This window comes from Lactuca virosa, chromosome 4 (assembly GCF_052849685.1).
Source record: "Lactuca virosa cultivar CGN04683 chromosome 4, Lactuca_virosa_CGN04683_v6, whole genome shotgun sequence".
Lineage (NCBI taxonomy): Eukaryota > Viridiplantae > Streptophyta > Magnoliopsida > Asterales > Asteraceae > Lactuca > Lactuca virosa.
The window spans coordinates 217,982,037-218,008,369 of NC_136429.1; positions in this window are offsets into that span (position 1 = coordinate 217,982,037).

Below are 26,333 nucleotides of genomic sequence, written 5' to 3' on the forward strand. Positions count from 1 at the left end.
CTATTGATCCGGATAATCCTCGCATTAATCAATCAAATTAAACCCCAACTAATAATTGAGCCATAAACCATAACCAGGAATCTGATGCATTTGTTCAACTCCCAGGGTAAAAGACCATTTTACCCTTTCCTCACTTGACCCAACAACCAAAGCCCAACCCAAATGGCTCCAAAAGCCCAATATGGCCCAAATTGCTACATGAGGCCCAAAACCTATTATGGGCCTAAATCCATGAAGGCCCAAATCCTAATAATGCCCCAAGGTCAAAAAGACTATTGGCCTAAAAAGGCCTAAAACCTAAAAGTCTAAATATGGCCCAAAAACGCGAAAGTCAACCAAAGTCAAGATGTTAAGTACGCCTACGTACTCAGACTTACCCCCCAGCATACTCTATTCGGGGCCAATACATGCAATTTACAAGCTAGGTACGCCCAGCGTACTCCACAGACAACCAACCCTTCCATTATGCACTTACCAGGTTAAGCCACTAAGCCAAACTCTCAGATCTAATCCTAAATGGTGTCTTAACACGTAAAGTTGGAAACTTTACACTCTTTCATGACTTAATGGGGCCCAAAACTCAAAAAGAACCATAATAGTAGCTCTAACTCATGCATGGGCCAAGATTGTTGGATTAGGTGCCTAAGCCCATAACTATAATTGGTATATACTTGACCCGAGAGTAGCATGGTCCATTTGGGTTACATTCACCAGAACAATCTGATATGATGGATATTTGAGAAAGAGATTATTTATGATTTAATAATATATTATAAGTATAATATATTAATTGAGAAATCATATTATCTAATTAGTATTGATCAAGAATTAATTTGGAATTAATTTAGTGATCAAAAGAGACTAATTAAATTAATGGGGACTGATTATGAAAATTAGTGATACATATGGTTTGGGATATTGATCCATGATGGGCTAAGTTTATGTGAGAGTCCACGAAGAGTTAGACCATATGAGTTGTGGATCATAAGCCTAAGTGTAAGAATTAGGGTTACACATGACTCTTGGAGCTCTAACACTATATATGTAACCCCTTAGAGCCCAAAATCGGATGCACAAGTGATATAGCCGATTTTAGGGTGTTCCTAACCTCTCTCTCAAGTTCTCCAATTGTTGGTGGTGTTTTGTGAAGCATTTGAGGCATCACAATTGAGGTGCTAAGCTCTTAAAGGCCAAATAATACAAGCTACATAAAGAGGTAATCATCTAACTAGTTTTTTTATGATTCATATATCAAGTTGTATGCTAGATAGGCTTCATGCTTTAAATAAATGAAATTTGCATGTATAACTAGAGAAAACTTAGATCCAAATCATTAGGGTTGTATGTGCACCATAGGGATGTTATAGTGCTCAAAACCCTTCATTGGTATCAGAGCCTAGGGTACTTTTATGTTATATTGATGCATGGTTGATTGTTCAAAGTTGAAGCAAAATGAAAAATTGTTTCTGCCAGACTGAACTCGACGAGTCCAAGAAGGAACTCGACGATTTCATGATGAACTCGACGAGTCCATTATGTAACATCCCAAATTTCAAGGCCAAAAATTTCATTTTTGATTTAACAATTTAGAAAAACATTTTTTTAAGGAAATATAAGTGAGTCATATAATTTCACAAACCATAATCTCATGTCTCAAAATCATATCATAAAAATAGTAACAATGTCAGAGTACAATCCCAAGAAATCTCATAGTGCAGAAATCCTGTGTGTGTGATGTGCCGCTACCGCGCCGGCTCCTTCCCTTTCGCTGAAGAGGTACCTGAAACAAAACTGAAAACTGTAAGCACGAAGCTTAGTGAGTTCCCCCATCATACCACATACCATACAATCACATGACATACATACTGCCAGGCATATATGGGTGCCCGACCTACCCCTTCGGTCCTCTCGACCGGTGACCTTACCTAGCATATTTGGGTGCTGGCCTACCCCTTCGGTCCTCTCGACCGGTCTCGGGAAAATTATCTCCCCCTTACTACTACCACATATTATCACATAATCATAATCTGTCTAGCATAGCTGGGAACTAAACTACCCCTTCGGCCCTATCGGCCGGTAACTTGGGGACTATCTCCCCCTACTGCTACGATCACATAAGATCATAACAGGCTAACACATAAACATATCAAGTAGCAGTCAACACAGACAATTATCACAAAGACAATTGTCTAACATACACTCCTACTGGTGGGCCGTCATTGTGGGCGTAGACCCACCGCTACTAGAAGGTAACTCACCTCGATGTCGTAAAGCGTCTGAACTAAACTTTCTGCCTCAAATCAACCCCTCTCGGATCCTACACAAAACAATCTTCCTAAATCACCACTTCCTGGTCAACTTAGGTCAAAGTCAAAGTCAAGGTCAACACCTTGGTCAAAGTCAACATCCAGTTGACTCAACTCAATGAGTTGGTCCACCAACTCGTCGAGTCCCTATTCTTTCAAATGATACAACCCCCCCGAATCTACTTGTCGAGTCTAGCAAGAACTCGACGAGTTCACCTTCAATCATAACATTGGGACCATCTTCAACCGACTCGCCGAGTTCATCCTTGAACTCGTCGAGTTCATCTTCATCATATGAATGTGTCCAGTCTATGACTCGCTGAGTTCTATGAACAACTCGTCAAGTCCGTCTTCAAGGGTTAGGAGATTGCCTTGGAATCGCCGAGTTTGTTCATACACTCACCGAGTCCCATGATTTCCAGGTCCATAATCACGTCCATATTGTTGAGTCCTCTTCTAGACTCAACCAGTTTCCTCAGAAAAAGAAAAGATTGGGGAACCAATACCCGACTTTCCGAGTCCTATGAGCGACTCGCCGAGTCCCCTAATGTAACACCAGTCAAAATAGCTCAATAGACAATCACATGTGATTATACCAATCATGTAATGTGATTTTGTAAGCTTGTAAGGTGATAAACTTACTATGTAGTTCATGATAAATTCTAATACAAATATGAACTTTCTTTATGATACAACTCAAAGTATACGTCCATACGATTCCAAAAATATAGAGAACGTCTGAATCTGACTTCGCATGAAGAAGTTATGATAAACCGAACACTATAAATCTCTATAATTAAAGGAATTTAAAATAGACTTAGAATTAGCTATTGGAGTCTAAAATAGAGTTGTAGTACTCATAAATACCTACGCATAAATATAAAGAACGTCAAAAACGGAGTTTGTATGCGAAAGTTACGACCTTCCGAAGATACAGCTGCCAGAAACCCTAATCCGACTGAACTCAAGACGTGAGCATAGAAACTCACGACGTGAGGAGTCAAATTGCCACATTTCGGATCTAGACGGTGCGTGACAAGGCTACGAAGGGATAAGATCCAAGCTCACGACGTGAACAATGATACTTCACGACGTGAGGAGTCATATGTTCACCTTCCGAAGCTAGGGACGCAAATGGCAACTCTACAAGGTGAGCAGGTTTGGCTCACGACGTAAATTTTATAAATTCACGACGTGAGAGGCGAAAAACCTTCCTATAAATAGCATGTCCGACTTCAACTATTCCTACACCTAAACTTCTTCCCTTTCTCTCATTTGCTGAAGCCCTCTTGCATCTCGAGCCAGACGACCTCGTACCGCTGACCGTTTCTACTTAGATTACATAAAATCATGCTACTAGGGTGAGTTTCACGGCCCCACTTTCTAATATTTCGGAGGAAAACACATGTTAAATATTGTATATATGTTATTATTATTTCTATATGATAGTATATTAGTATCAACGTAGATAGTTATAATAACCGGGATATAGTTGTTCTAAATATAATATGTTGAATATATACAACTATTATCAACTTGCTAGCATGTTCTTGTACTAATGTAGATCGTGATTTATACTTAGGATTCTATATATATGTTGTGTGCGATATAGTTCCGAAGTTATATTCGGGAGTTCTATATGTTAAAAAGTATGTTGATATTATTGGTTTTATGTCAAGATAAAACTTGGTATGTTATATGCTATTGTTGGTTTTATGTTAAGATAAAACCTGGTTTTTCCTCAAGTTATAGTTGTTGTACTTCCTAAAGTAATATGAACTTAGGAGTAATGTTTAAAGGCATAGTCTAATAGCTTAGGGTTTTAGACATGAAAATGCTTTTGTTGTTAGAGCTATAGAAAGCCGTCGGAGTCTACATGAGTAATTGTATTCATCAACTAAGATTGGGTATCTTAGCGGAAATCCTCTGAACTGTAACCGTTAATCCCGTGTGAGCGAGGAAGTCGTGTATAATTAGTATACGGGTTGACAACCCCACTTGTGATTGTTAGCTACAGTCAATCATAAGCGAGTGACGAATTATCCTTTTACTTGTTATTGTTCCGGCGTCGAAGAAGCGTGCTGTGTTGTTTCTCATGGAAATCATGAGTGTGTTGTTTCTCATAGAAATCATGAGTGTGTTTTATTAGAGGTATTATGTCATAGCAGTGGTTGCAGGCTCATGGTAGCAAATTGTTAGAAACATTATACTTTGTCGTATACAAGTATTAATGTTAAGTATAAGTTCCCCCCTACTTATACCCTAGGTTCAAGGAACGTTTAGGTATAACACTTATTTGATAAGTAGACTATTATACCTAATATATGTACTAAATGTTGGAGCGTCAAAATGATACTTTCAAAAACTAAACTTTTGAACTTAGGAAAGGTATTATTTTCATATGGAGTGAAAACCTGCGAACTCACCAACTTTATATTGACGTATTTTAAAATGCATGTGTTTTTAGGAACTTGAAAAGCTGATATGTATTCGAACAGGAGAAGTTTTACTATTACCTTTCTTTTCATTAAGAAGTATGCCATAGTCGGATATTATGTAATAAGTACTAGGAAAACAATAATGTAAGTTTCAATCATCAATAAAGGTATGTATTTTTTTTAGTATTGTTCAGTGTATGTTATATAAATGTGATACGAAGAATGACGTTACACCACCCGATGTTACCGCCGACGGTTAGGGGTGTGACAGATTGGTATCAGAGCTATTAACTATAGTGAATTAGTACTTTCTTAGGAAAGCACGTCTATAGTTTAGGGCTTACTCTATTAGGTTTAGGTATATCCCTTAGCCTACGATAAAAAGTATTATTAATTATTCTACTGAAGGACTACTTTCGGGAGTGGTGACAGGATAGACATGTCGATTTGGGTTGTTGGATTCCAGAACGGCTATATGCTAAAATGATCATGCCCTTTCGACTGTCCTGACTGGCCGGAGCCTTATCAGATAGACTTGAAGTAACAAATAATAGTTAAAGCGTGAATACAATAAATAAGAATATAGAGTCATATATAAAGACTCTGACCCGCGATGAGAATACACCTTAATACCCGAAATGTTTTTGATCTCAAGGATTTAGATCAAATATTCCAACTAAAGTTTATATGTGCGTAGATCCTATCACAACTAGGTGTAGGTGTGCAACTGCATTCTATTATGATCAGATCATATGAACTATTTAATTTCGGAGTAATATTTGATAGACTAAACTCTTGATGATCCAAAATGTATAGGAATTCGACATGGCACATTCACGAGAATGGATAATCATCGAGGATACGGATGAAGAAGAGAAAGTTTCATTCCCCATGTTGGTAGGCGATCCTTACTACCCTATAAATCCAACCACCTTGCATCCAATACCTTCTGACGATGGAGCACCTTTACCTTCTAACGAATGGGAAGAGAGTGAACCATTGGAAGAAAGCGAGCCAATGGAGGAGACAGAATCAGTGGCATCATCTTTACCACCAACGAACACTCTTTACCGTCAAGTTCCAGGAGGAGCGAAGATGAAACGCACGGCTCGTAAATCCATACCGATATCGCAAAAGATAAAGAAGAATCAGAAGGCGACATCTTTAGGAAGTCATAGAGTTCAAGATGAACCTGCACGAATAGCACAAACCGTTGATAGGTGGGTGGAAGAAGAAAGAGCTGCTAAGATGTATGAGACTGGTCAATCATCTCGACCACATCCCCCACATTCTTTTTAATTGAACACTTTATCTTAATTTTTTGAGAAAAGTGTGAAAATTGAAGATAAGATGAAAATTGTCGAAGGAAGGGCTACTCATCTCTCCGGAAGAGTGCGAAGGCTAGAAGGACAGAGGACGCGAGATCAAGAATCAGTGATGGATGTCCATCATCGTATAAATTTCACTTATAATGATATGATCACTCACGATGCAATGATTGAAGAGTTAGAGCTCTAAAATCAAACCTCAAGAAATGAAGAACGCACAGGAAGTCTTGAGCAGAGAACTCAAGCACTTGAGGAGCAAGTGGTTAATGTCACTGACGTGCTAGGTCATCACTTAGGTTTCTGGTAGATAAACTAAAACTAGTGGTTGTGTAAATAGAGAAAATCAGACTAGTTAAGACAAGAAGAGTAAAGTGTATAGCAAGGATGTAGAAAACCTTGCAAATTTTGCAATGTTTATAGAAACTTTTCTCTTATAAGCCTAAATAAACTGATGTAACCGTTGGTAATAATATGAAGCATATATTACAGTAATCATTGTGTTATCCATTATGTTTTACACTTTGAAGAATAATTGAAGTATTTAGTACTCGTGTGTTAAATGACTAACAAAACTCATAAAATTCTTATTATTTATAATAGGAACTAAAACAAAATGCCTAGAAGGAGTAGTGCTCGGATAAACCCTAACCAACAATCAGCACCACAACAACAACCACCAGAACCAAACCCCCCAATGAGTACAACATAACTTGAAGAAATCATAGCTCAAAGAATCATTGCGGCTCTATCTAATGTAACAAGAGGTGGAGTTAGAAACGAAGGCAATGTAGTGATCGCTAGAATGTGTACCTACAAAGACTTTATGAATTGCAGACCAAAGAGCTTTCATGGAAATGAAGGGGTTGTTAATTTGACTAGGTGGATAGAAAAGGCAGAGTCCGTCTTTAAAATAAGCTTCTGTCCAGACGATTGTAAAGTACAACTTGCAGCCTGTACTTTCGCTGATGCAGCACTTACATGGTGGAACAACCATGTGAATACAGTGGGAATTGATACTGCAAATTCCATGAAATGGGAAGAGCTAAAGATGATGCTAGTAGAGGAGTATTGTCCTGGGGAGGAAATACATAAACTGGAACAAGAATTGTGGACCCTAACCATGAAGGGTTCAGAGATAAAAGCTTATACCGCTAGATTTAATGACCTTACAGTAATGTGTCTAGCACTTGTAACCCCTGAATATAAGAAAATTGAGCGATATATCTGGGGTTTAGCATCGCAAATCAAAGGCATGTTAATCGCATCAAAGCCTACAACCTATGACAACACTAAGAGAATAGCTCATCAGCTAACCCTCACAGAGATCCAAGGAACAGTAGTGTTCTCAAAGGTCGAGTCTCCCAAATCTGGAACAAACAAGCGCAAGTTTAATGGGAAGAATCCCAGACAATCATCTGAGAAAAGACAAGAAGTGGCAACCAATTATGCAGCCACGACGACATAAACCACTCAACCAAAGTATGCATGGTGCAATAAGTGCAACCGTCATCATCCAGGTGACTGTTTTGTTTGCACGAAGTGCAAGAAGAAGGGGCATACTGCTAGTTACTGCAGGAGCACAACACCTGCAACAGTCAATCAACAAACAAATACTGGAACAGGCCGTGGTGAAGGAAGAAAGTGTTATGAGTGTGCAGAGGTTGGACACATCAAGAGAGAATGTCCAAAGTTAAAGAGTCAAGGAGGCATAGCTCGTGGCAGGGCATTCGTGATCAGAAGCAGAGAATCTATCTAGGACCCTTCAGTCGTATCTAGTACGTTTCTCATAGATAATTTATATCCTACCATACTCTTCGACTCTGGAGCAGATAAAAGTTTTATAACTCCGAAGTTTAGAAAATTGTTAAGTCATGAGTCTAGCAAATTAAAAGAAATCGATGAAGTAGAAATCACTAACGGTCAAACCGAGAAAACACATGAAATCCTAGAAAACTGTTTGTTAACTCTTAACAACTACCTTTTTCACGTCAACCTCATGCCAATGCCTATCAGTAGTTTTGATGTCATAATTGGCATGGATTGGTTAACTTCACACCACGTCAAAATTTTATGTTATGCGAAAGCTATACGACTACCCTTCCCAAACGGCGAAGCCCTGATTATCTATGGTGATAAATCTGGGAAGAATCTCAAAGTCATCTCTTGTACCAAGACCCAGATATATCTACATAAGAAATGTAGCGCATTCTTAGCCCACATTGTAGATACGAAGAGAAAGACAAAAGAAATCAAGTACATACCTCAAGTATGTGATTTCCCTGACGTGTTTTTTGAAGATCTACCTGGAATACCTCCCGTCCGACAAGTCGAGTTTCAAATCGACTTAATTCCAGGAGAAACACCAGTAGTGAAATCTCCTTATCGGTTGGCTCCATCCGAAATGCAAGAATTTTCTAGCCAACTACAAGAACTTCTTGACAAATGCTTTATCCGACCAAGTTTTTCATCTTGGGGAGCACCAATCTTGTTTGTCAAGAAGAAGGACGGATCCTTTCGAATGTGTATTGATTATCGGAAGTTGAATAAGCTAACGATCAAGAATCGTTACCCGCTTCCAAGAATTGATGATCTATTCGATCAACTGCAAGGATCCAGCTACTACTCAAAGATAGATCTCAGATCAGGATACCATCAACTCAGAGTACAAGAAGATGATATTCCAAAAACAGCGTTTAGAACTCGTTATGGTCATTATGAGTTCTTAGTTATGTCTTTTGGATTGACCAACGCCCCAGCAATATTTATGGATCTCATGAATCGTGTTTGCAAACCATACTTGGATAAATTCGTGATCGTATTTATCGATGATATATTGATATATTCACGAACCAAGGAAGAACATGGTCAACACTTGCAAATAATCTTGGAACTACTAAGAAAAGAAAAGTTGTACGCCAAATTCTCCAAATGTGAGTTTTGGATTAGAGAAGTACAATTTTTAGGTCATGTAGTTAGCAACGAAGTAATTCATGTTGACCCATCCAAAGTTGAAGCAATCAGGAATTGGGAAGCACCAAAGACGCCAACAGAAGTGCGTCAATTCCTAGGACTTACTGGCTATTACCGCAGATTCATAGAGAATTTCTCCAAAATAGCCAAGCCGCTTACAACACTAACCCAGAAAGATATGAAGTTCAACTAGGAAGACAAACAAGAAGCTGCTTTTCAGAAACTGAAGCAAATGTTGTGTAGTGCACCAATCCTATCCCTTCCAAAGGGGACAGAAGATTTCGTCGTATACTGCGACGCATCAAATTAAGGATTGGGATGTGCGTTGATGCAAAGAGGAAAAGTTATCGCCTACGCATCACGACAACTTAAGGTTCATGAGAATAATTACACTACCCATGATCTTGAATTGGGAGCTGTAGTTTTTTGCACTAAAAATATGGAGATATTACTTCTACGGTACTAAGTGTACTATTTTTACCGCCCACAAGAGTCTCCAGCACATCTTCAACCAAAAAGATCTTAATATGAGACAACGAAGATGGGTCGAGTTGTTGAATACTTATGAATGTGAGATTCGTTATCATCCCAGAAAGGCAAACGTAGTAGCAGATGCCTTGAGCCGGAAAGAATATATTAAACCCCGTCGGGTACGAGCATTAACCATAACTATACATTCTAACTTTACCGCACAAATTAAAGAAGCTCAACTTGAGGCTCTAAAAGAAGAAAACATCAAGAACGAAGCTTTGCGAGGAATGGAAAAGCAACTTATACAAAACGATGACGGAACGCGACACTTTATGAACCGAATTTGGATGCCTAAGTTCGGTGGAGTCAGGGACTTGGTCTTAGAAGAAGCCCACAAGTTCAGATATTCCGTGCATCCAGGATCTAACAAAGTGTACTTAGATTTAAAAGTACATTATTGGTGGCCAAACATGAAGGCAGAAATTCCTACTTATGTGAGAAAATGCTTGACTTGTTCTAGAGTAAAGGCAGAACATCAAAACCCTTCAGGTTTACTTCAACAACCGGAAATACCTGAATGGAAATAGGAGCAGATATCAATGGACTTCATCACTAAGTTACCTAAAACTCCTAGTGGGTTCGACACTATTTGGGTAATAGTCGATAGATTGACTAAGTCCGCCCATTTCTTACCAATTAAGGAGAACGAAAAGATGGAGAAGCTAACCAGAATATATCTTAAGGAAATTGTTAGATTGCATGGAGTTCCAAATTCTATTATTTCTGACCGAGATAGTAGATTCACTTCACGATTTTGGCAATCTCTACAAAAATCCTTAGGAAGACGCCTAGATATGAGTACAACTTACCATCCACAGACTGATGGTCAGAGTGGGAGAACCATTCAGACTTTAGAAGATATGCTCCGAGCCTGTGTAATAGGCTTTGGAAATGCGTGGGATACTCATTTACTATTAATTCAGTTTTCCTACAACAATAGTCATCACACCAGCATCAAGGCTGCACCGTTTGAGGCTCTTTATGGACGAAAATGTTGTTCCCCAATATGTTGGGCAGAAGTTGGAGATACGCAGATGGCCAGAGAACGTACAAGCGATACCTTACATACTGGACCATAAATAATCCACGAGACAACTGAAAAGATCGTGCAAATTAAGGATCGGTTAAAGGTTGCACGTGATCGTCAAAAGAGTTATGCCGACGTAAGACGTAAGCCTTTAGAATTCCACATTGGAGATAAAGTAATGTTGAAGGTCTCTCCTTGGAAAGGCGTAATCCGATTCGGGAAACGAGGCAAACTAAACCCATGGTATATAGTACCTTTTGAAATTCTATCAAGAATTGGTCCTGTCGCATACCAACTCAAGTTGCCTCAAGAGCTAAGTAATGTACACAATGTTTTTCACATATCAAATCTCAAAAGATGTCTATCCGATGACACTCTTGTTATACCTCTCGACGATATACAAGTCAATACGAAACTCAACTTTGTAGAAGAACCTGTCGAGATCATGGATCGAGAATTCAAACGATTAAAGCAAAGTCGTATTAGTGAAAGTTCGATGGAACTCTTTACGAGGACCTGAATTTACTTGGGAACGTGAAGATCAGATGACAGAAAAATACCCCCAACTGTTTGACAAAACCCCATCCATAAGATAAATTTCGGGACGAAATTATTCTAACAGGGGGAGAATGTAACACCAGTCAAAATAGGTCAATAGACAATCACATGTGATTATACCAATCATGTAATGTGATTTTGTAAACTAGTAAGGTGATAAACTTACTATGTAGTTCATGATAAATTCTAATACAAATATGAACTTTCTTTATGATACAACTCAAAATATACGTCCATACGATTCCAAAAATATAGAGAACGTCTGAATCTGACTTCGCATGAAGAAGTTATGATAAACCGAACACTATAAATCTCTATAATATGAGAAATTTAAAATAGACTTAGAATTAGCTATTGGAGTCTAAAATAGAGTTGTAGTACTTGTAAATACCTACGCGTGGATATAAAGAACGTCAAAAACGGAGTTCGTATGCGAAAGTTACGACCTTCCGAAGATACAGCTGCCAGAAACCCTAATCCGACTGAACTCACGACGTGAGCATAGAAACTCACGAAGTGAGGAGTCAAATTGCCACATTTCGGATTTAGAAGGAGCGTGACGATGCTACGAAGGGATAAGATCTAAGCTCACGACGTGAACAATGATATTTCACGACGTGAGGAGTCATATGTCCACCTTCCGAAGCTAGGGACGCAAATGGCAAGTCTACGAGGTGAGCAGGCTTGGCTCACGATGTGAATTTTATAAACTCACGATGTGAGAGGCGAAAAAAATTCCTATAAATAGCAGGTCCGACTTCAGCTATTCCTACACCTGAACTTCTTCCCTTTCTCTCATTTTCTGAAACCCTCTTGCATCTCGAGCCCAACGACCTCGTACCGCTGACCGTTTCTGCTTAGATTACATAAAATCATGCTACTAGGGTGCGTTTCACGGCCCCACTTTCTAATATTTCGGGGGAAAACACATGCTAAATATTGTATATACGTTATTATTATGTCTATAGGATAGTATATTAGTATCAACATAGATAGTTATAATAACCGGGATATAGTTGTTCTAAATATAATATTTTGAATATATACAACTATTATCAACTTGTTAGCATGTTCTTGTACTAATGTAGATCTTGAGTTATACTTACGATTCTAGATATATGTTGTGTGCGATATAGTTCCGAAGTTATATTAGGGAGTTCTATATGTTAAAAAGTATGTTGTTATTATTGGTTTTATGTCAAGATAAAACTTGGTATGTTATATGTTATTGTTGGTTTTATGTTAAGATAAAACCTGGTTTTTCCTCAAGTTATAGCTGTTGTACTGCCTAAAGTAATATGAACTTAGGAGTAATGTTTAAAGGCATAGTCTAATAACTTAGGGTTTTAGACATGAAAATGCTTTTGTTGTTAGAGCTATAGGAAGCCGTCGGAGTCTACATAAGTAATTATATTCCTCAACTAAGATTGGGTATCTTAGCGGAAATCCTCTGAACTGTAACCGTTAATCCCGTGTGAGCGAGTAAGTCGTGTATAATTAGTATACGGGTTGACAACCCCACTTGTGATTGTTAGCTACAGTCAATCATAAGCGAGTGACGAACTATCCTTTTACTTGTTATTGTTCCGGCGTCGATGCAGCGTGCGATGTTGTTTCTCATGGAAATCATGAGTGTGTTGTTTCTCATAGAAATCATGAGTGTGTTTTATCAGAAGTATTATGTCATAGCATCGGTTACAGGCTCATGGTAGTAAATTGTTAGAAACATTATACTTTGTCGTATACAAGTATTAATGTTAAGTATAAGTTTCCCCCTACTTATACCCTAGGTTCAAGGAACGTTTAGGTATAACACTTATTTGATAAGTAGACTATTATACCTAATATATATACTAAATGTTGGAGCATCAAAATGATACTTTCAAAAACTAAACTTTTGAACTTAGGAAAAGTATTATTTTCATATGGAGTCAAAACCTATGAACTCACCAACTTTATGTTGACGTATTTTAAAATGCATGTGTTTTCAGGAACTTCAGAAGCTGGTATGTATTCGAACAGGAGAAGTTTTACTATTACCTTTCTGTTCATTAAGAAGTATGTCATAGTCGGATATTATGTAATAAGTACTAGGAAAACAATAATGTAACTTTCAACCATCAATAAAGGTATGTATTTTCTTTAGTATTGTTCAGTGTATGTTATATAACTGTGATACGAAGAATGACGTTACACCACCCGGTGTTTCCGCCGACGGCTGGGGGTGTGACACCTAAAGTCCATGCCCAAAAACTCGATTTCTGTTGAGCTCATCTCGTCCAAAGGGTAGATCTGACCTCCTAGGGTCGATATAACACGTAAAGTCACGAACTTTACATCCATGCATGGGTCTTTATGCTCAAAAGACCCAAAAATGAGGTCTACAAGATGCATGGGGCTCTCATGGCCATAAAGTTGGCACCTTTATGCCATGAGAACCCTCCAAGGTTCAAGATCTGATGCCATTATTCTACATTACACTCTAAACCCGAAATGGATTAGAAATATCCCAAAGATGACAAGATTCAAGCCCTAAAGTAGATCTAACAAATAAGAAGTCAAGGTTGGAGTTTTTTACCTCCAACAAGTTGGAAATGCAACCAAGTTTCTGGATCTACTGACTTCCTCTTGAATCTCCAAGTCATTCCTTCCTTCTTCAATACTTCAAGTCACAAAGAATGGCACAATTAGCTCATGAACACTCAAAGGTCGATTAGGGTTTCGTGAATAGGGTCTGGAGGTGGTGGAGGCTGGTATGGAGGCCTCATAAAGTGTTTAAATAGGGTGCAAACCCTCAAATTTAGGGTTTCACACAGACAGCTCCTACTTGCCGAGTCGGTCTCCCACCTCGTCGAGTAGATCACTTAACCCCCCGATCAACAGTTGAGTCTACTCGACGAGTTGGACCTCCAACTCGCCGAGTCCCAGGGTAAAATACCAAATTTTCTTGAATTTAAATACGTACTAGGAATCCGTGTGTTACAAATCTCCCCCACTTATTTTAGACTTCGTCCTCGAAGTCTGCTGCTGAATCCTGAAAAAGCTCGGGGTAGTGCTCCCTCATCTCGTCCTCCGGCTCCCAAGTCTATTCCGACCCCTTGCGGTGTTGCCATTGCACCTTCACCAGCTCCACCCTCTTGTTCCTCAGATCCTTCGACTTCCTATTGAGAATCGCCACTAACCTCTCAATGTAGTTCAGGCTGTCATCCACCTGAATATCCTCCAAGGGTACGACTTCCGAGTCGTCCACCAGGCACTTCCGTAACTGGGAGACGTGAAACGTACTATGAATCTGACTGAGTTCGGCTGGCAGGTCCAGCCTATACGCCACCTTTCCCACCCTGGCTACAACCCTGAAAGGTCCAATGTACCTGGGGCCCAACTTGCCCCATTTCATGAATCGGATGACGCCTTTCCAAGGTGACACCTTCAGGAGGACCATATCCCCGACCCGGAACTCCAGGTCCGAGCGGCGCTTGTCGGCATAACTTTTCTGCCGACTCTGAGCAGTCTGAAGCCTGCTCCTAACCTGCTGAATCCTCTCTGTCATCTTGAGCACGACTTCGGTGCTCCCCATGACCCTCTGTCCGACTTCACCCCAACATATCGGGGTCCTGCACTTCCTCCCATACAACATCTCAAAGGGAGGGCGATCGATACTCGCGTGATAGTTGTTGTTATAGGAGAACTCAGCTAATGGAAGATATGTATCCCAGCTACCACCGAAGTCTAGAACACATGCCCGCATCATATCCTCCAAAGTTTGGATAGTCCTCTCACTCTGACTATCCGTCTGCGGGTGAAAAGCAGTGCTAAAGTGCAGACGTGTACCCAACTCGTCATGGAACTTCTTCCAAAATCTGGAAGTGAACCGTACATCTGTATCTGAAATCACGGAGACTGGCACTCCGTGTCGAGCTACTACCTCTCGGATGTAGATATTATTGGATATAGTGTCTAAGTCCATAACTTTATTTGGTATGTACTTGACCCGACCCGGCATGGTCCATTTGGGTTGCATGGCATTGCAATACTTGGATAGACTAAATGAGAGAATAAGGCACTTATGATTATTAATATATTATAAGTTCTAATATATTAATAATAGTATTATTTAATTAGTATTGATCAAGTATTAATCTAGGATTAATTTGGTGATCAAAGTGAGACTAATTAAATATATAGGGTTGATTATGACAATCATCAATTCTTTTATGGTGGATTAATGATCCATAGTTTATGGGTTATGGATGTAACCAAATGGAGCTCCATGGATGGTCCATGGGAGTTACAAATCCATGGGTCATGGGAAATCAAGAGTCATGACAATTAAGGGCATTCATGTGTAAACCCTAATTGTGACAACACTATAAAATGAACCCTATAGCTAGCAAAAAGTGGAGCTAGTGGACATAGTGTTACTAGAGAGGGCATAACCAATTTTGAGTGCTAGAAGTATTCTCTCAAGTTATTCCAAGTCTTGTGGTGTTGTGTGAAGCATTTGAGGCACAACATTTGGGGTGCTAGGCTCACAAAGTCTTGAAGGAATCCAAGCAACAACAAGGTATGTATTTCTACTAGTTTTTATGTTTTATGTAATCCCCATGCCATGCTAGTTAGGAAATAACCTTGAAAAAGAAATTTGCATGTATATAGAGAAAACATAGATTCAAGGTTATTAGGGTTGCATGTACACTTAGGAAGTGTTAGAATGCTTAAAAACCCATCAGTGGTATCAGAGCCTAGGACTGTTTTCTGTATACTTGATGCAAAACTGCTTAAAAATCGAAAATTCTGCATTCTGACGACTAGACTCGCCGAGTCCATGGGGAGGACTCGCCGAGTCCATGAACAAATTCATCCTACTCGGCGAGTAGAATAATGCACTCGGCGAGTAGGAGCGTGCTGGGCAGTTTTTTCGAGTTTTGTTGCTGGAAATGGATTAAGATCATTATCCCAATCTGTTTTGGACTTGTAAAATCTGTTTTTCAAAATGATAATGATTATGTTAACCCATTTTACATGGCTTTTATCAATTTTCAAGTATTGTATATAGTTATATGATTTCTTGAAATTGCTTAATATGAATTTGTGTTCTTATGAGTTTTTAGAAGATCATAGGAATTATGTGTAACCACCATGTGTGTTTAATTCATGATCTTAATGGCTATGATGGTGTCCATAACTTGTCCTCAAGTTATGGATAACCAAAAGTCACTTCTTTTAATTATGATTAAAGAACTAAAGAGGTTTCATAAAATGAAGAGTCTTCATTTTTATGAACCATTAAAACTCATAAGTTACAAATTGAAGAGACTTGGAATAGTTTCAAATCTTGCCCTCAAGTTTTGGAATTTGAAAAGTCTTACACTTTAATACTTTAATTCCAAATTAAACCTTAGATTTTTAAAAAGTTTAAAAATCAACACTTATACTATTATTATAATTTTATTATATAGATATGTATAAGAATATGTCATTCTTACCGTTAGTAGGCCTCATTCACGAAGCCGGTCTATAAGGGGGGTATAAGGTTGTTGCCTATAAAATGGTGACTTAATGGGTGTCCACTCTCACCCACCGCTTCCTTGATCGGTGGAGGGTCGTTAGCCGAACGGGTAGGATACGACTTTAAATACTCGTTAAAAGTATAATGAATTATAAAGTAACTATACATTACAAATTCCCAATCTTAGTTACTTTAGGAAAATGTGAAATTGGTGCTAGCCCATAAAATTACACTTTGTACCTTACCAAGTCGTTTGTGGAGCGTGTGTGGTTAACCGGCACACTAACATGGACTAGTAAGACTGGCAAAGGGTAACTTGACCTTATTATAGATCGGTGGAGCGTGTGTGGTTAACCGGCACATCGATTAGGTAATATTGTTGAGGGTACCAAGTCAATTTGTATGGTTATTCACACCTTGTTTGTGATCCTCGGCATCCCAGTCACAAACTTGAGAGGGCACAATCGAGATTCAAACATGCCATTGAAAAGTTCAATGTATCTCAAAAGATCTAGGAGTTTCAAAACCAATAAAACCTAATAATAAAATATTTCGTTCTTATGGTGGAAATTGGTAAATCGTCATTTACCTACCTTCAAATATTTTATAGTATGGATTACGACATCCCTCTTCCAACTATAAATAGTTTGTTGGATCCTAGCCTTAATATTTCATTTGGGTGAATTATTAAGGATTCCTAATCTAATGAAACTTGTCTTTCTTTCCTTTCAGATGTCTTCCAATAATGCTTCTGGCTCAAACCCAACAGGCTCCTTTTCCCTTATGAACTTGTGTGGTAAGGTCATCTTTGATGGATCCAATTTCAATGAGTGGATCAGAAACATCAGAATGATTACCCGCTACGAGGACAAAGAATATGTCCTCGATAGGGAGCTTAAGGTTGTGAATGAAGCCACTGCTACTCCTGAAGAGTTTGCGGAGTTTGTTGCACATGAAAAGGATGCTACTAAAGTAGCATGCATCATGATGGCCACCATGACTCCTGAACTTCAAAAATCCTATGAAGATTTCTACCCCTATGAGATGCACCTGGATCTGATGGAAAGGTACCATCAGAGCGCGCGTCAGGAGAGGTATGAAATCATCTCCTCCATGATAACCGCAAGGATGAAGGATGGTGAACCCATCACCGGTCACTTGCAGAAGATGCAAAGGTTCGTTGACCGGTTGCTGAAGCTAAATGTTGACTTTCCTGAGGAAATGGCGATTGACATCATTCTCCATTCCTTACCTCCAAGTTATGATCAGTTTCGTATGACTTATCATATGAACAAGGAGGAAGTCACACTTAGCAAACTTCAAGGACTCTTAAGGACAGCTGAAAATGGCCTTAAGGGTAAAGCGGTTGCTACTTCTACTCCTTCAACAGCCCCTGTTCTGGCTATTGGGCAGGGAAAGGGTAAGAAAAGGAAAAACCCTTCGAAGGGTACCAAGGGTAAGACTCTTGATGGTTCCTCTTCAAGTGGGACAAAGAAAGGTCCCATTACTCCTTCTTCAAACCCAAAGGAAGCACAATGCTTCTATTGCCAGGATAAGGGACACTTCAAGCGAAGCTGCCCCAAATATCTGCAAGATCTAAAGGATGGGAAGGTTAAACCCACCCATGCAGGTATTTACACAATATTGTCTAACAACTCATCTAATGCTAATTCTTGGGTGCTTGATACAGGGTGTGGTATTCACATTTGTACTGATTTGCAGGCACTAAGAAGAAGTGAGCAAGTGGAGCACAGGAAGATAAACTTAGTCATGGGCAACAGGAAAGCATCACCTGTTACCAAGATAGGAGTTTATTCTTTATTGCTTAATAATGGGTTAATGTTAGATTTGAATAAGTGTTGTTACTCGCCCGAAATGGCGAGAAATATTATTTCCTTTCATGGCTTGTACAAACAAGGTTTTACATTTTCATTTGATAATAAAAATGGTGCTATTAATGTTTATTACAATGATGTATTTTACTTTAAAGCATTACCTTGTGATGGTGTATATGAAGCCGTGAATGTTGTAGACAATCTAGGAAATAATGTGTTGTATATTGATTCTTCAGATAGCTTGGATAAAGCATCCTTGTGGCATTGTCGTCTTGGACATGTTAACAAGAAGCGCATAGGCCAACTCCAAAAGGTTGGAGTCTTGGAATCATTTGACCTCAAGTCAGATGATAGTTGCGAGTCTTGTTTACTTGGAAAAATGACAAAGTCACCCTTCACAGGTACTTGTGATAGGGGTGAAGGTTTGTTGGACCTTGTACACACGGATGTGTGTGGGCCCTTCAGAGTTGCTACAAGGGATGCTAATCGCTATTATGTGACTTTTACTGATGATTACAGTAGATATGGATATATTTACTTAATCAAGCATAAGTCAGAAACCTTTGAAAAGTTCAAAGAGTTTAAGCAGGAAGTTGAGAATCAATTGGGCAGGAACATCAAGATGCTCCGATCCGATCGAGGAGGAGAGTATCTTAGCATTGAGTTCCTTGACTATCTTAAGGAATGTGGGATTGTCTCACAATTGACACCTCCCAGAACACCACAGTTGAATGGTGTAGCTGAGAGGCGCAATCGAACCTTGTTGGATATGGTTCGTTCCATGATGAGTCGAGCTTCATTACCAATCTCTTTCTGGGGGTATGCCTTAGAGACTGCCGCCCATATCCTTAATCTAGTCCCTACTAAAAAGGTTGCCAAAACACCTCACGAGATGTGGACTGGGAAAGTTCCCAATTTGGACCACATCAAGATTTGGGGTTGTGAAGCTTTCGTGAGGCGTGAGACTCATGATAAGCTTGAACCTCGAAGTGAGAGGTGTTTTTTCATCGGCTACCCACAGAGATCCTTTGGTTACCTCTTCTACAGACCTAGTGATAATGTGGTTTTTGTAGCAAGAAGAGGAGTCTTTCGTGAGAGAGAATTCATAAGCCAAGGGGACAGTGGGAGGCAAATTGACCTTGAAGAGCTTCAAGAGTCAAGTGGTGAAGGAACCTCTAATGCTATCGACCAACCTGAGGAGGAAACTCCTGTTGATCCGATAGATGAGTCTGTACCTCCAAGACGTTCCACTAGGGTGAGGAACACACCTGATTTTTATTATGGTTATCACATCACCACTGAAGGTGATACATTTATTAGTGATAGTACACTAATAGATTTGGATGAACCTAATAATTACAGGGAAGCCATGGCAGACCCTGAGTATGCTAAATGGAAGGAGGCTATGGACAGCGAGATTCAGTCCATGTATGACAATCAAGTTTGGAACTTGGTTAACAATGTACCAGGTCGTAAGACAGTTGGGTGCAAATGGATCTTCAAGAAGAAGACCGACATGGATGGGAAGGTACACACTTATAAAGCGCGACTGGTTGCGAAGGGCTTTACTCAAACTCCGGGAGTTGACTATGATGAGACCTTCTCACCAGTAGCTAAAATTAAGTCTATTAGAGTATTGTTAGCCATAGCTGCATTTCATGATTATGAAATATGGCAAATGGATGTCAAAACCGCTTTCCTTAATGGAAAGTTGGCTGAGGATGTTTACATGGCTCAACCAGAGGGTTTTGTCGATACAAGATACCCTAATAGAGTGTGTAAGCTTGATAAATCCATTTATGGATTGAAACAAGCATCTCGCAGATGGAATCTTTGCTTTGATGAGAAAGTCAAAGAGTTTGGCTTTTCTAGGAGTGAGGATGAGTCTTGTGTGTATGTCAGGGCTAGTGGGAGCATAGTTAGCTTCTTGGTGTTGTATGTGGATGACATACTTCTCATAGGAAACGACGTCCCAACCTTGCAGGAGGTTAAGTCCTGGCTTGGGAAGTGTTTCGCTATGAAGGACCTTGGGGAAGCTGCCTATATCCTAGGGATAAGGATATTGAGAGATAGGAGTAAGAGACTAATTGGACTTAGTCAAAGTACTTATGTGGATAAGGTACTGAAGAGGTTCAGTATGCAAGATTCCAAGAAAGGAGAATTACCAATCCAGAGTAATGCCAAGCTGAGTAAGACTCAGAGTCCGAGTACAGAGGCTGAGATAGCTGAAATGAGTCATATACCATATGCTTCCGCTGTGGGCTCGATCATGTATGCTATGACTTGTACTCGCCCTGATGTGGCCTTTGCTTTGAGCATGGTCAGTAGATATCAAGGGAACCCTGGCAAGGCACACTGGACAGCGGTAAAGAACATTCTCAAGTATCTGCGGAGGACTAAGGATTGGGTCCTTACCCTCGGGGGCAGTGATGACTTGAGAGTGGAAGGATATAGCGATGCTAGCTTTCAGACTGATAGGGATAATTTCCGCTCTCAGTCAGGCTGGGTCTTTATCCTAAATGGAGGGGCAATTACTTGGAAAAGTTCCAAGCAGGAGACAGTAGCTGATTCTACTTGTGAATCAGAGTACATAGCAGCAAGTGAAGCAGCTAAGGAGGCGATATGGCTAAAGAACTTCATCGGAGACCTTGGAGTTGTACCAGCTATAAAAGAGCCAATGGAAATTTTCTGTGACAGCGAAAGTGCGGTTGCTTTGGCTAAGGAACCAAGAGATCACGGGAGATCTAGGCACATTGACAGAAAATACCATTTCATAAGACATCGAATAGAAGAAGGACTCCTCGTGGCTAAGAGGGTATCATCAGATGAGAACCCGGCAGATCCCCTCACGAAGGGACTGAGCAGGGTTAAGCATTTACAGCATGCGAGGCGCATTGGGCTGAAGGATGATATTAGTTTCAATAATTAGATTCCTGAAACTTGTAAAATGTAATTGACATTTGATGATAAATAAAAGTTGTTATTTATTTATGAGTAAGGTGTTACTATCTTATGTTGATTGTTTACTATGTTTCAATTTTGCATGTTTTTACTTCCAGAATAATTATGTTATTATTCAAACCATCCACAGTCAGTCAAACTTTGGAAGTAAGTATTGATTTAAGACTGTCATGAATTTGGCTTGTATGATTTGTCTAAAAGTGCTTTGGACAATGCAATGGTTGCTACAACATTCATGAGTACTCATAAGGGCTGAGTATTGGATCCAACCCACGCTCACTTGCATCACTTCATGGAATTTATCTCGAGTGATCGTGAGACGGTAATATCATATAAATCTTCAAACCTAGAGATATGAGTTGTTGACTATAAGTTGGTTATTCATTGATTGCACGAAAACGCATTGGTAACTCGATGTCATAAAACGTGCCTTTGTGAGTAATTCAACAAGTAGTTAGTACAAGCATATCAGTCGAAGTTTATCTGTTCCTTCTAGAAATAGAAGCGATATCTGGGCCCCTCGATGATTTGGTTTTGACCTATGTACCGGGCCCGGTCAGAACCTAATTGATGTGTTCAATTTAGTTCTATGTCGAAACAAATCAGAGATCGAGAAACAAATGCTGGACAATAAGTAAGACCATGTTCCATGTGTTTGTCCGGCTGATATCATGAGAACAGAGGATTATATGATCACTTATCTTAAATGGCGTATCATCATCATCTCAGTTCCGAGAGACTTTGAAAGAGCTACGATTGCTAGTCGGATTTTGAAGTCATATTCGCAAATATAGTTATTAGACTTATCCAAGTGGGAGACTGTTGGATATAATGTCTAAGTCCATAACTTTATTTGGTATGTACTTGACCCGACCCGGCATGGTCCATTTGGGTTGCATGGCATTGCAATACTTGGATAGACTAAATGAGAGAATAAGGCACTTATGATTATTAATATATTATAAGTTCTAATATATTAATAATAGTATTATTTAATTAGTATTGATCAAGTATTAATCTAGGATTAATTTGGTGATCAAAGTGAGACTAATTAAATATATAGGGTTGATTATGACAATCATCAATTCTTTTATGGTGGATTAATGATCCATAGTTTATGGGTTATGGATGTAACCAAATGGAGCTCCATGGATGGTCCATGGGAGTTACAAATCCATGGGTCATGGGAAATCAAGAGTCATGACAATTAAGGGCATTCATGTGTAAACCCTAATTGTGACAACACTATAAAATGAACCCTATAGCTAGCAAAAAGTGGAGCTAGTGGACATAGTGTTACTAGAGAGGGCATAACCAATTTTGAGTGCTAGAAGTATTCTCTCAAGTTATTCCAAGTCTTGTGGTGTTGTGTGAAGCATTTGAGGCACAACATTTGGGGTGCTAGGCTCACAAAGTCTTGAAGGAATCCAAGCAACAACAAGGTATGTATTTCTACTAGTTTTTATGTTTTATGTAATCCCCATGCCATGCTAGTTAGGAAATAACCTTGAAAAAGAAATTTGCATGTATATAGAGAAAACATAGATTCAAGGTTATTAGGGTTGCATGTACACTTAGGAAGTGTTAGAATGCTTAAAAACCCATCAGATATCGGCCAGCTTCTCGGCCGAGATGCTCTCCTGGATCGGTATGAAATGGGCACTCTTGGTCAACCGATCCACGATGACCCAAATCGAATCCACTCCCCGTGCGGTCCTGGGAAGCTTTGTGATGAAATCCATAGTAATATCTTCCCATTTCCACATAGGGATATCCAACGGCTGCATCTTACCGTGAGGCCTCTGGTGCTCGGCCTTGACCTTCCTACATGTCAGGCATCTCTCAACATACTAGGATACATCCCGTTTCATGCAGGGCCACCAATAATCAGGACGAAGATCTCTGTACATCTTCGTCGCCCCGGGATGAATGGAAAATCGAGATTTGTGCGCCTCCTCCATCAGAACCTGGTGCACACCCCTGTGGTATGGAACCCACACCCACAATATGCTCGCTCTTCCTATGTTCCTCCTTCATAGCCTCCTGCTGGGCCTCTCGGATCTGCTCCAAAAGCGGAGTCACCACCGTCATCCGCAAGCAAATGTCTCTGATCGGGGCAGCCTTGCGGCTAAGAGCATCGGCCACCACGTTGGCCTTCCCCGGGTGGTAGAGGATCTCACAATCGTAATCCTTCACCACATCTAGCCACCAACGTTGCCTCATGTTTAGATTCGGCTAATCCATAAGGTACCTCAGACTCTTGTGGTCCGTGTAAATGGTACAACGGACCCCGTAGAGGTAATGTCGCCAAATCTTGAGGGCGAAGACGACCGCCCCCAACTCCAAATCATGTGTCAGGTAGTTCTCTTCGTGAGACTTCAGCTACCTCGAAGCGTAAGCGATAACATGCCCTCTCTGCATCAATACTGCGCCCAACCCTGAGATGGACGCATCACAATATACCAAAAAATCCTCCACTCCCTCTGGTAGGGCAAGGATCGGTGCCTCGCATAGTCTCCGTCTCAATATCTCAAACGCTGCCTGCTGCTCAGGCCCCCAGCGAAAAACAACGGCTTTCTTCGTCAGTCGGGTCTGGGGTACGACTATCTTGGAGAAATCTTGGATGAATCTCCGGTAATAGCCTGCTAATCCTAGGAAACTCCGAATCTCGGATGGAGACTTTGGAACCTCCCACCTCATCACGGCCTCCACCTTGGCCGGGTCGACCAAAATACCGTTCTAGTTGACAAGGTACCCAAGAAACTGCACCTCGCGCAACCAGAACTCGCACTTGGAGAACTTGGCGTACAAGCTCTCCCTCCTCAAGGTATCCAAAACCTCTCGCAGATGCTCCTCATGCTGCTCCTGCGTCTTGGAGTAGACCAAGATATCATCAATGAAAACTATCATAGACCGATTCAGCATCGGTCTGCATACGCGGTTCATGAGGACATGAACGCGACAGGAGCATTCGGGCTCACCACGAACTCGTAGTGGCCATAACGAGTCCGGAATGCAGTCTTCTGTACATCCTCATCTCTGACCCTCATCTGATGGTAGTCTGATCGTAAATCAATCTTGGAGAACCAAGATGCTCCCTGAAGCTGGTCGAATAAGTCATCTATCCTCGGGAGTGGGTAACGGTTCTTCACCGTTACCTTGTTCAGCTCCGAGTAATCAATGCACATGCGATGCGACCCGTCCTTCTTCTTGACAAACAGGATCGAGGCTCCCCATGGCGAACTACTCGGCCTGATAAATCCCTTGTCTAGCAGCTCTTGCAGCTGCGTAGACAACTCCTCCATCTCGGGAGGAGCCAACCGATATAGTGCCTTGGCTATCGGAGCCGCACCGGGGACTAGGTCGATCCTGAACTCCACTTGTCGCTCCGTAGGTATCCCAGGTAGCTCCTCCGGGAATACATTCGCGTACTATTGCACCACTGGTAGATCGCTCACTGACGCCTTACCCGCCTCCCGGGTATCCATAACGTAGGCGACATATCCGGCGCAACCCTGTTGGAGGTAGCGCCTAGCCCTCGCTGTTGAACATAAGGTTGGCCTGTGTTGTGGCCTCTCGCCCTGAATCACCAGCTCTCCTCCACTCGAGGTCTTGACCCGAACCAACTGATGTGCACAGTCGATCACTGCCCCGTTGGGGCTCAACCAATCCATGCCTATAATCGCCTTGTTCCCACGCAAGGGAATGGGAACCAAATCTACCAGGTAGCGCTCCTCGAATAGCCTCAAAACACAATCTCTGAAAACCACTGACGCTCGCATTGATCGGTCATCGGAAATCTCGACCTCTAAAGGGCAATCCAACATGCCCGAAGACTCAGGGAACCTCTTGCTAAGTGCAAGAGAAACAATTGATCGAGTGGCACCTGGATCGAACAACACCTGAACTGGGATACCGTTCACATGGAACGATCCTAAACAAACATACAACATGACATATCAAAATTGTAAACAACATATAATAAGAGCTAGGGAGAAGAAATCATACTCGTCACCATATCGGGTGTGGCGCGTGCCTCCTTGGTAGTCAACTGGAAGGCTCGGCTCCTCACCACTGGAGCCTCTGACCTGCCCTACCGGCCATCAGTAATCCGCAGGGTCACTGGAGCTGGCGCCGTCACTGGCGCTGCTGCTGTCAACTGAGGGCAATTGGACTTTTTATGGCCTCGCTGGTTGCAGTGGAAACACAGCAACTCCGATGTCTGGAAAGTGGGCGCAGGGGCGGTACAATCCCTGCTGAAGTGCCCCGTCTTGCCGCACTTGTAGCAGCCCAATAATCCCAACCTACAAACCCCCTCATGAGTCTTGTCGCACTTTCCGCCACGGCCCTTGCCCTGCTTGCCCCTCGACCTAGAGTCGGATCCCTTGGGCTTCTTCCCCGAAGCCCCAGTCACATGCCCCTCCTCCGCCTTCCTCTTCCTAATGTGCTCTAAGTCAATCTCCCTCTCCCTCGCCCTAGCAATCATGGAATCCAGGGTCGGGCATGTTGAGAAGCTGACATGCTCCCGGATGTCAGCTCTCAACATGTCATGGTAGCGGGTCCTCTGCATCTCCTCGTTCCCCGCATACTGGGGCACCAACAATGCCATCTCCTGGAATTTGGCGGTGATCTCCGCCACTGACTTAGTCGTCTGCCTTATGTCGAGAAACTCCCTGGCCAGCAGCTGAAGTTCCACAGTCGGCGCAAACTCCTCCCTAAACCTAGTCACAAAGTCCGACCAGGTCATAGCCTCAATGGTTGTGGCTCCCAAGGAATCACCAACTGACTCCCACCAGTCTCTAGCTCTGTCCCTCAAACATCCTGCAACATAACAGACCTTCGACCCCTTAGGGCAGAAGCTCGTCAGCTG